General features: G+C 39.8%; 1 non-coding gene across 1 annotated transcript; it reads left to right on the top strand.

The window, feature by feature from the left end:
- Positions 1-2,341: 2,341 nt before the first annotated feature.
- LOC116114476 lies at positions 2,342-2,447 on the top strand. Its single transcript, XR_004125553.1, has one exon. It is a non-coding gene; the product is annotated as a small nucleolar RNA R71 (small nucleolar RNA).
- The last annotated feature ends 9,924 nt before the right edge of the window (positions 2,448-12,371 follow it).

Genomic DNA, 12,371 nt, shown 5'->3' with positions numbered 1-12,371 from the left:
AATAAAAGGTAATGGAAAATGATCCTTCCTTGTCGCCTATTAAGTTTCCGGTAATCAATGCACACTCTCCAGCCCGCCACCATCCTTGTTGGTATAAACTCGTTATCTCATTCTTTACCACCGTGATACCTCCCTTCTTTGGAACCACTTGTAGGGCTCACCCATGGGCTGTCAGAAATAGGATAAATAATCCCCGCATCTAAGAGTTCACCACCTCTTTTCTCACCACTCCTTCATGAAGGATTCAATCTACGCTGTGGTTGCACTCTAGGCTATATCATCCTCATGAGTATCTTAGCATGCAAAATGATGGTGATATACTCTAATGTCTGATATGGTCCATCCAATTGCAGTTTATGTTCCTAACAATCTAACAACCGCTCTTCCTCTAATGTACTCAGACCTGAACTAATGATCATTGGGAAGGTTTCGAGTCTCTAAGATAAAGTATTTGAGTGGGAAGGGAAAGGTTTCAATTCTAGCTTTGGAGGTTATTCATTTTTTTTTTCCTTCTCCTTCTCTTTGTCAAAATCAAACTCCTCAAATTCTCTATCTTGACTCTATCAATCGGTTGAAGTGCTTCTAACATCCTAGCACATCATTACTAGCCGACTCATCTACCCACTAGTTTTGATTTGGCTATACATGCTTCTAGAGGTAATGTGGGGTGTTCTCTTCAATAGTGTCCAAACCAATCTGTTCACCACATCAACACTGAAACATGAATTGATTCAGCCGGAAACTTCATCGCCTCAAGACATTGAAAGTTATTGTTTCATCTTGGACTCTCAACAGTAACTTTCCTTCTGTACATCAATAAGTGCTTCCCCGTGGCCAAGAATGGTCGGCCCAAAATCGAGGAATTTCCTTATCCTCTTCCATGTCTAACACCACAAAATCAACTGGAAAAATAATCTTGCCCACCTTCACCAAAACATCCTCAACTATCCCCCTCGGGTGTTTTATTGACCATCCGCTAGTTGCAACGATATGGTCGTTGGCTTCACTAACCAATTCCCAATCCTGAAAAAAAGAAAAAGGTATCAAATTAATACTAGCTCTAAATCACATAAAACACGATCAAAAGTAATATCTCCTATAACACAAGGAATAGTAAAACTCCCTGGATCTTTAAGCTTCGGGGGTAGCTTTTTCTGAAGGATGGCACTGCACTCCTCCGTGAGCATCACTGTTTCTCTATCTTCTAACTTCCTTTGTTTGAAAGGATTTCCTTCAGGAACTTCGCATAACTCGGCATCTGCTGCAATGCATCTGCAAAAGGATTGTTAATATGCAATTTTCAAAGTTTTAAAAAATTCACATAAACTTTGAAAATTGCTTATCCTGATTCTTTTTCTTTAATCTCTGAAGAAAAGGCACAGGTGGGTGTGATGTGCCAACTCTGATGGTATTCGGGGAATGGCAATTTCTCTTCTTTCTTTTCCTTTTTCTTTTTCTCTTCCTCCAAACCACTTGATTTTCTTCAGCAACAACTCTTCATCTACTTCCTCATCAGAATTTTCTTTTCCGGGTTGCTCAACCTCCTTGGTAGCTTGTTCTACCTCTTCCAAAACTGTCCCACTTCTCAAAATTATGGCATTTGCTGCTCACGTGGGTAATCAACGTGTTGCTCGGTAAAGAACCCTGAGCTCTCTCATTTAGTTCTCGGCCAATTGGCCCATTTGTACCCCAAGATTTCGAAGGACGCCCCTTGATTCCTAAAATTGTCCTCGTCTCATTCATGAAACCCGTGGTCTCTTGATGAATTTTCCAAACATGTCTTCAACTTGTCACTCTTCCATCTCCAGTTGATTATTCACCCTGGTTGGTTGTTTGGCAATGTTCTTTGATTCCACTGATTACCTTGCTGGTTCTGATTGCCCAAGCCAGATTTGGATGATTCTCCACCCGGATTGTATGTGGAGTAAGGGTTGTTTGGTTGTCTCTGATTTCCTGCCAAGTAATTTACTTGCCGTTGATGAAGATGACGAAGCAAATGTGTTCCCAACTTGACACTCGCTGCTCACATGATTACCTGCAAAAAAATCACAAGTTAGTTGAGGTGTTTGAATAGAGTTTACATGCATACTTCCCAACTATTTCTGAAGTGCCGTGAGTTGGCTGAGATGGTGTAAAGGCATCAACTTCATGAAGACCCGAAGATTTCGTTGGTGTTGCTCTCTCATTGGTCTTTGATAGTTGTGCTTGCCAAAACCTCAAGCAGCTCATAGGCCTCTTCTGGTGTCTTATTCTATAAGGCCCCTCCTGAAGTACATCAACCATGGTTTGCATGGTACCCATCAATCCATTGTAAAATGTTTGGACTAGAAGCCAAACTAGCAAGCCATGGTATGGGCATTTCCTCATTAACTCCTTGTAGCTCTCCCATGCCTCATACAAGACTCGGACTCATCTTGTAGAAATGATGTGATATCATTTCTCAATTTGCTGATTTAGCTGGAGGAAAGAACTTGGTAAGGAATTTCTGTGCTAGGTATGCCAAGTGTTATAGTTCCCAGTGGTAGTGCCATTAACCATCCCTTAGTTATCCCCCAATGTGAATGGGAACAACCTCACGCTAATGGCGTCATCCGACACTCCGTTTGACTTGAAGGTGTCACAAATTTCCAAGAATTTGTAATATACTGATTCGGATCTTCCTTCAAATCTCCATTAAATCTAAGACTGTTGGATCATGGTGATGTCGGTTTAATCCAAAGTTGTTGGCTTGCACCGTAGCCTAGTAATACTTGACCCACTACCATTCACCGTGGGAACTAAAAATTCCCTTAGTGTCCTGTTTTCTGGTTCTGCCATTTCAACAACTATTTCTTCTACTTAACAACTAAATCCTCTCTTTCTCTTCTCTCTCTATTACGTCGTTAATGGTTCTCTCAATTCAGGATCAACAGGAACCACTGGGTGATGTCCGCTCTTCGCATAAACTGCAAAAACAGAAAGGAGGAAAGTGAGATCACAAAAAACTGAGAATAAACAAAAATAAAACAAAAAATAAAAAATCCAATCTAGCTAACTATAGAAAAACTCAATGTTAACTTAAAACTATTCCCCGGCAACGGCGCCAAAAACTTGATGCGTGTTTCCTACAACATGCAAATGTAGCAAGTATACTAATCGCTCAAGTAATAAAGTGATGGTGAGTATTGTTTCCACGAGGACTACTAGCTAAGCACTTATAAGTTTCCTAATGTTCTCAAGTTGGAGCAACCGAATTCTTTGGATAATTGGAGCAATTTTTAATTAAAGTAAACAAAAACTGGAACTACCAACTTAAGGTTTTAACTACGAAGCAAAATGAAAACACGGAAAATTCAATTCAATTAAAATGGGAAGGGTTTTGACTTCATCCGGATTTTATGGGTTAAACCTAAAAATTAAGGTGCACGTGGCGTTGTTATACCAGAGGTTGCCAAATACTGCTAGGCAGTTTTTAAGGCGGGTTTAGTTTCCAGCCAATTAACCCTTAAACTAAATTCACATTCATATGCACTGGTTATAAATCGGATTCACTAAGGTGTTAAACATACCTTCTAAGCTATGTTTTCCTATTCTTCCTTATTAACTTTCCACACCTAACAAATTGAAAGTTAACAATTCCAAACTCATTAAGCAAAAGAATCCTACAATGATTCATTGATTTTTGAATCTATCCTAGCATCCAATACTACAATGGTGATACCCAAGAAGCTTAACATGATTCATTTCTCAATCTCATCATGTTCATCAAATATAAGCATAAAACTCAAAGCAAAACACAACCAAAGCATAATCATATGAAAATAAAACAAACAAACACTTAACCAAATAAAATCCGAATTTCCATCAAAACCTAACCCAAAATGAGTTACATAGCTCTAATCAACACTACAACTAAGAAAAACGATAATATTTAAGTTTAACATAATGAAAAGTAGAGAGAAGGACAAGAAATCTCCCGAATGATGAATCATTGGTGTCAAAATCGAATCTTCAACCTTCTAATCTCTAAAAATGCTCAACCCTAATCAAAGAAAAATGTAAAAAACTGTTAAACCTATTTTCTGGACGACCCCTGACCAAAAGGCTAGTGTTTCTTTATACCTCGCCCAAAGTCCTCAGAAAAACATGCACAAAGTAAAGTGTGTGTTTTACAAAACTGAAAATTACAACCGTCGCCGCGGCGTAGAAGAAACTTCACCGCGGCGAAGAACTAAACAGATCTGTGTGTGTTTGGCTCACTTCAACGCGGCGAAGAGTATTTCTTCGCCGCGGCGAAACTTCTTGAAAAGTTCTGAATTTACAAAACTACCACTCTGCTGCATCTTCACTTGATTCTTCGATCCTCGGTGCTCTCCCTCTGTAACAAGCCTCATAGTGCTTTATCCTGCTCAGAACTCTCCCAACTCCTGAGATCCGTACTTTTGAGTCCAGAATTTCCAGTTTTGTCCTTATTTGCTCAAATATCCATTTAACCTGAAACACAAAATGTGAAGAATTAAGTAACAATTCAGGTCAAAATGAAACTAAAAAGTACCTGAAATCCGACTAAAAATTCTAATGAAAACTGTATAATCCATAGATTATCAACACGGTGTAGGTGTATAACTTTTAGAAGTAAGAGTTCGATGCGAGTAGGTGGTAGAGATTGAATGCCCAAACAGAAGTGTGACCCCTGTTATATAGTAGTCGTAGGATCTTGTATCTAGTAGGACTTTGAATCCTAATGGTAAAGGTTAGTGATACGAAAAGATCCGGATTTACTTGCCTCAATAGGATTAAGAGTCCTAATTCACCTAAAATACGGAATCTTGGGTGAATTAGGATAGGACCCAATAAGAGAGGTCCTAATTCTTGGACCAATGGGCTTGGCCCTAGGTGGGCCAATGGTGATGCCCAATCTAGAAAGATGCTGGGTTTAGGCCGTGCGTTATGGCCATGGCATGAATTATGATGTTGGCCCAATCGGAATTAGGCCACGGCCTTGGGCCTACATCGTAAAAAATTTGCTTGGGCCTGATAAGACCCAAGAATTTTGGCCCATACAATACCTAATCTTCACGTAATGCCATATCTAGTATTGTCAGAAACTCCTCAAGTATTGAACTAACACTCACTGTATTGTTCTAAACTCATCATAAAAATTACAGTAAGAAAAATTCAATCACTTTTTCTCTTTCCTTCTAGGTTCGTACCTCATTACCGGGTCCTAACACCAAAATATATTTGGTTACAATGACAATTTTTGGTTTCATTAAAATATATGTTAGCTGAAAATTCATTTAATAATTATAGTAACGATGATTTTCATAATTTCAAATGAAGTTCATGATGAATTTAAATTTACTAAAAAATATTGAATTAAAATAACTTAGGCTGAGTAGGCACAGCTGCATATCAGCGGCCAATTTTGTAGAGTTACAACCAACATTAAGCATATACTTGTTTTGTGCAACAAAAATCAAAGTAAATTATTACTATCTAGTTATGCATATCACGTTATGTATGTAGTAGAAGTAGAACTAGAACTAGAACCTAATTAGGAAACAGATGATATGAAAACTGAGAGTGACATCATCTACGAGGGTCGGAGAAGCACGTGATTTGCAAGTTACTATCGCTTTCGTTAGTATCAGCATTGTCCTGCTTCGATTGTTCATCAACTTCATGGATTAACGGAGGAAGGACTTGATCCAAACCTGAGCTTTATCTGCTATCGAAGAGAAACAAAGCAAAGTGCTTGTCAAAACAAATCTAAACAAACTGGGTTTTAAGGGTTTGCAAGCGTTGCGTTTTTTTGTTTTTTTTTCTTCAAGGCAATGCAACTTATCAAGTTCGTAAGCAATTTTTTTTATAATTGTTTAATTTTAAAGGTAATTATCACGTAAGCCTATATAACTCTTGTTTCTTCCAGATTCCAGTTCTTTGAGACAGTCAGATGAGGCAATTTATCCACATCTTAAATAGTAGGCTAAACTGACTCCTGGAAAAACTCTGTCTGTCTTGACAAAGAATATATTGCCTCAAACAGGTTAAATTAGTGTCATTTTGAATCTCAATTGTTTCTTGTACTCAACTTCTGTTGCATATCGAGAATCTTCTAACGCTTCAAATTGTCATTTTTTATTTAACCAGTCGCGGATACCATCTCGTTATGACATGTGATACCTTTCTGTAAACATAAAAATGATCTAAAGGCTTTGTGATCTAAAGTTAGCGACCAGATGTGCTAGATAAGAAGGATGCAAGCTAAAGTAGATGTGTTATAATCATGTGTCTCAAGAGCATGTGATCTGGAAGAAGCGAACAGAAGGTAATCGCGATTAGAAGCAATATGGAAAGTGTCCAAGCGATCAAAGAGCTTGATCAGAAGCATTATGCATGCAGCTTCCAGTCGAGCCATCGGGGTCAACTGAGTTCCCTTGATGGTTTTCTTCTCTTTCTTCAACACTGCCCGTTCTGCATCCGGTTTTGCAAGGGCCTGAAGGATGACACTGTCCTCAATCCGTGATCTCTAAAACCGGACGTATTCATCATGACCAAGGTTAGGAAAGTTGTAGAACTGATTGATCTCCCTATCCCTAAAAAGCATATCAACCCCTCTCACAAAAACTGTTCCTTCCTGACTCTCCGGGAAATTGGCATAGAACTCCCTTACTAGCGGCTCGACAGCCGCTAGTGTAGAAGCACTCATAAAAATCTCCCACTTTCTCCATCTACTCCAATCCAAGGCGTGACTAGAAGTCAATCCGCGCTCAGGAATAATACCCTTATCCTTCCTTTGGATGGCCTTCTCATACCTTTCACGGGCTTGTTCACTTACAAAACGGTTGTCAACTTTCTTCCCTTTGCCCTTACCAGTGTATGGGTGCTTAATCTTGGCAGGCATTGTTCACAATTAAAATTCACTCAAAAATCTCCCTAACAATTCAAACCTAGTTGTTCTACACAATCAGTTCAATCCTACAAAAACACACCACACTTCCAAAAATTTGTACTTTACCCCCAAACTTCAAATTTTCAATTCTACACAAACACTCCAATAATTCAACACCCACACTCCTAACAATCACCCTATGCACGAACTACCCTTCTTCAAACACAATCAATGCTCAAAATCAACTAAATCCCACAACTCAATCGCAACAAAAATTTTCAGATCTACAATCAAAAACTTGAAATTGTGCAATAAAAAGGTTAGGGAACTTGAGATCTTACCGCTATGAAGGAGTATTCGCCACCAATTGAACCAAGAACAGCCCAGATTGAAAAGCCCCCAATTTTTTATCCAAAAATTTTCGTGAAATTTTCGCGAAAATTGTTGATGAAATGGGTTTTTTTGGTGTTTAGGAATGTTATAGAGTAAGAAATTTGGTTGGAAAAGCACTAGGGAAGCAAAAGATTGAATTTTGAAAATTTTACTCTCAAGTGAATGTGAAGAGTCGCATGAAGAATGAGAAAGAAGAGTGGGTATTTATAAAAAAGTACCGTCGCCGCAGCGAAGAGCAAGCTTCGCCGCGGCGATGTTCATCATTCACAAACCCTAAAAACCATACCCAGGTCTCGCCGTGGCGAAGAAGAATTCTTTGCCGTGGTGAAGACAGACAGAGGCAACTCGCCTCGGCGAAGAAATTTCTTCGCCGCGGCGAGAATGCCTTAGAAAATTTTTCAAAATTTCTATCCCATTTCCTTCGCCGAGGCGAAACTCTCCAGGAGCTCCCATAATTATTTTGCTACTTCGCCCCGGCAAAGTCTGGATCATTTTTATTCCTTTCTTTTGCTGAAAATGTCACCTGAAACACCCAAAAACACAAAGATTAACAATCATACAAACTCATACTGAATGCAAACAACTTCAAACAACCAAAATGAAAAATAAACAATTAAAAACACTTGGGTTGCCTCCCAAGGAGCGCTTGTTTATAGTCGAAAGCTTGACTCTCTCCATCCTTCAAGTCGGGATGTCTAGCCGGATTAGGATGGATTTGTGCCTCAACATCCCATCTATGTAGGGCTCCAGTCTCTGTCCATTTACCGTGAAAGTGCCCTTTTCTTCATGTGACACTTCCATTGCTCCGTATGGGTGAACTCTTGTCACTGTGAACGGTCTGGACCATCTAGACTTGAGTTTTTCGGGAAAAAGCCTAAGTCTAGAGTTGAACAATAACACCTTCTACCCTACTTCAAAATCCTTCTTCCGGATATGCTTGTCATGCCACCTTTTCGTCTTTTCCTTATAAATCCGAGCATTTTCATATGCTTTGAGACGAAACTTATCAAGCTCGTGCAAAGTCAACATCCTTTCTTCTCCAGCAGCTTTCAAGTCCATGTTTAGCTGTTTGACAGCCCAGTATGCCTTATGCTTGAGTTCAACCGGCAAGTGGCACGTTTTCCCATAAACCATCCTAAATGGAGACATACCAATAGGAGTCTTAAAGGCAGTTTGGTAAGCCCATAATGCATCATCCAACTTTCGTGACTAATCTTTCCTAGATGCATTGACTGTCTTTTCTAAAATCCCCTTGAGTTCTCTATTCGACAGTTCCACTTGCCCGCTCGTCTGTGGATGGTACGGTGTTGCAACTCTATGTGTCACTCCATACTTACTCAATAGTGCATCCATTTGCCTATTGCAAAAGTGAGATCCTCCATCACTAATGATTGCCCGTGGTACCCCAAACCTGGAGAAAATATTCTTTCTCATGAACTTCATTACTACCCTAGCATCATTAGTCGGTAATGCAACTGCTTCTACCCACTTCGACACGTAGTCCACCGCTACCAAAATATATGTGTTCCCAAAAGAACTTGGGAAAGGACCCATGAAATCAATCCCCCACACATCAACAAGCTCAACCACCAGGATGTTGTTCAATGGCATCTCATTTCTTTTTGAAATATTACCTACCCGTTAACATAGATCGCACTCCTGAATCATCCGAAAAGAATCTTTAAAGAGGGTTGGCTAATAAAAACCCGATTGTAAAACCTTGGCTGCCGTTCTAGCCCCTCCAAAATGGCCACCAACTTCCCTCTCATGACAATGTCGTAGGATGCTTTCCATCTCCTCCTCCGGGACACATCTCCGTATCATTTGATCTGCACAGTGTCTGTAAAGAAATGGCTCTTCCCAAAAGTAAAACTTTAAATCTGAGAAAAATTTTTCTTTTGTTGATACGTCATACCACTTGGGAGCACCCTTGATGACAAATAGTTCGCAAAATCTGCCTACCATGGTGCTTTTTCCACTCTCATCAACTTTTCATCCAAAAATGTTTCTCTAATTGGCAATTCCTCCTCACTTCCCTTGAGTGGTCTCTCAATTCTTGACAAGTGATCAGCCACCATATTTTCCGACCCCTTCTTATCTCGGATTTCCAACTCGAACTCCTGAAGTAGTAAAATCCATCTTATCAACCGAGGTTTTGCTTCTTGCTTTGCCAATAGATGCCTGAGTGCTGAATGGTCGGTGTATACGATCACATTTGCACCTAACAAATAAGAACGAAACTTATCAAAAGCAAAAACTACGGCTAACAATTCTTTTTCAATGGTGGTGTAATTCAATTGTGCATCAACCAGTGTTTTACTAGCATACTGAATTACATGCAACACTTTGTTTTTCCGCTGTCCTAAAAATACTCCTAAAGCAAAATCACTAGCATCATACATCAATTCGAAGGGTAGTCCCCAATCGGGAATTGCAATTATAGGTGCAGGTACTAATAATTTTTTCAAAGTTAGAAAGGCATGCATGCAATCATCATTAAAGTCAAAAACAACATCTTTATTTAACAAATTGCAAAGGGGTTTAGAAATCTTAGAAAAATCCTTGATGAAGCGTCTGTAAAACCCCGCATACCCCAAGAAACTTCGGACTGCTTTGACATTTGATGGTGGTGGTAGCTTCTCAATCACTTCCGTCTTTGCTCGATCAACTTCAATCGCATCATTGGAAATCCTATGCCCGAGCACTATTCCCTCTTGGACCATGAAGTGACATTTCTCCCAATTCAGCACCAAGTTCGTCTCTTTACATTGCTGCAAAACAAGAGAAAGATTAGTTAGACAGTTGTCAAAAGATGAATCAAAAACTGAGAAGTCATCCATGAAGACTTCTATAAACCGTTCCACCATGTCTCCAAAGATTGACATCATGCATCTTTGAAATGTTGCTGGTGCATTGCATAACCCAAAAGTTATCTTTCGGTAAGCAAAGGTGCCATAGGGGCAAGTGAAGGTCGTCTTCTCTTGATCCTCATGAGCGATGGCAATCTGGTTATATCCTGAATACCCATCCAGGAAACAATAATAGGCATGTCCTGCCAACCTCTCCAACATCTGATCAATAAAAGGTAATGGAAAATGATCCTTCCTTGTCGCCTCATTAAGTTTCCGGTAATCAATGCACACTCTCCAGCCCGCCACCATCCTTGTTGGTATAAACTCGTTACTCTCATTCTTTACCACCGTGATACCTCCCTTCTTTGGAACCACTTGTACTGGGCTCACCCATGGGCTGTCAGAAATAGGATAAATAATCCCCGCATCTAAGAGTTTCACCACCTCTTTTCTCACCACTTCCTTCATTGAAGGATTCAATCTACGCTGTGGTTGCACTCTAGGCTTAATATCATCCTCCATGAGTATCTTATGCATGCAAAATGATGGTGATATACCTCTAATGTCTGATATGGTCCATCCAATTGCTAGTTTATGTTCCCTCAACACTCTAATCAACCGCTCTTCCTCTAATGTACTCAGACCTGAACTAATGATCATTGGGAAGGTTTCTGAGTCTCTAAGATAAATGTATTTGAGGTGGGAAGGGAAAGGTTTCAATTCTAGCTTTGGAGGTTATTCATTTTTTTTTTCCTTCTCCTTCTCTTTGTCAAAATCAAACTCCTCAAATTCTCTATCTTGACTCTCATCAATCGGTTGAAGTGCTTCTAACATCCTAGCACATTCATTACTAGCCGACTCATCTACCTCCACTAGTTTTGATTTGGCTATACATGCTTCTAGAGGTAATTGTGGGGTGTTCTCTTCAATAGTGTCCAAACCAATCTGTCCACCACATCAACACTGAAACATGAATCTGATTCAGCCGGAAACTTCATCGCCTCAAAGACATTGAAAGTTATTGTTTCATCTTGGACTCTCAACAGTAACTTTCCTTCCTGTACATCAATAAGTGCTCTCCCCGTGGCCAAGAATGGTCGGCCCAAAATCAGAGGAATTTCCTTATCCTCTTCCATGTCTAACACCACAAAATCAACTGGAAAAATAATCTTGCCCACCTTCACCAAAACATCCTCAACTATCCCCCTCGGGTGTTTTATTGACCTATCCGCTAGTTGCAACGATATGGTCGTTGGCTTCACTTAACCAATTCCCAATCTCCTGAAAAAAGAAAAAGGTATCAAATTAATACTAGCTCCTAAATCACATAAAACACGATCAAAAGTAATATCTCCTATAACACAAGGAATAGTAAAACTCCCTGGATCTTTAAGCTTCGGGGGTAGCTTTTTCTGAAGGATGGCACTGCACTCCTCCGTGAGCATCACTGTTTCCTCATCTTCTAACTTCCTTTTGTTTGAAAGGATTTCCTTCAGGAACTTCGCATAACTCGGCATCTGCTGCAATGCATCTGCAAAAGGATTGTTAATATGCAATTTTCAAAGTTTTAAAAAATTTCAATAAACTTTGAAAATTGCTTATCCTGATTCTTTTTCTTTAATCTCTGAAGAAAAGGCACAGGTGGGGTGTGATGTGCCAACTCTGATGGTATTTCGGGGAATGGCAATTTCTCCTTCTTCTTTTACCTTTCTTCCTTTTTCTTTTTCTCTTCCTCCAAACCACTTGATTTCTCTTCAGCAACAATCTCTTCATCTACTTCCTCATCAGAATTTTCTTTTCCGGGTTGCTCAACCTCCTTGGTAGCTTGTTCTACCTCTTCCAAAACTGTCCCACTTCTCAAAATTATGGCATTTGCTTGCTCACGTGGGTTAATCACCGTGTTGCTCGGTAAAGAACCCTGAGCTCTCTCATTTAGCTTCTCGGCCAATTGGCCCATTTGTACCCCAAGATTTCGAATGGACGCCCCTTGATTCCTAAAATTTGTCCTCGTCTCATTCATGAAACCCGTGGTCTCTTGCATGAATTTTCCAAACATGTCTTCCAACTTTGTCACTCTTCCATCTCCCAGTTGATTATTCACCCCTGGTTGGTTGTTTGGCAATGTTCTTTGATTCCAATAAATAAATTGCTGGTTCTAATTGCCCAAAGCCAGATTTGGATGATTTCTCCACCCCGGATTGTATGTGTTGGAGTACGGGTTGTTTGGTTGTCTCTGATTTCCTGCCAAGTAA

This window comes from Pistacia vera, unplaced genomic scaffold (assembly GCF_008641045.1).
Source record: "Pistacia vera cultivar Batoury unplaced genomic scaffold, PisVer_v2 Contig71, whole genome shotgun sequence".
Classification (NCBI taxonomy): Eukaryota; Viridiplantae; Streptophyta; class Magnoliopsida; order Sapindales; family Anacardiaceae; genus Pistacia; species Pistacia vera.
Note: the sequence above shows the minus strand (reverse complement) of the source record. Positions and strands in the feature narration are given on the sequence as shown.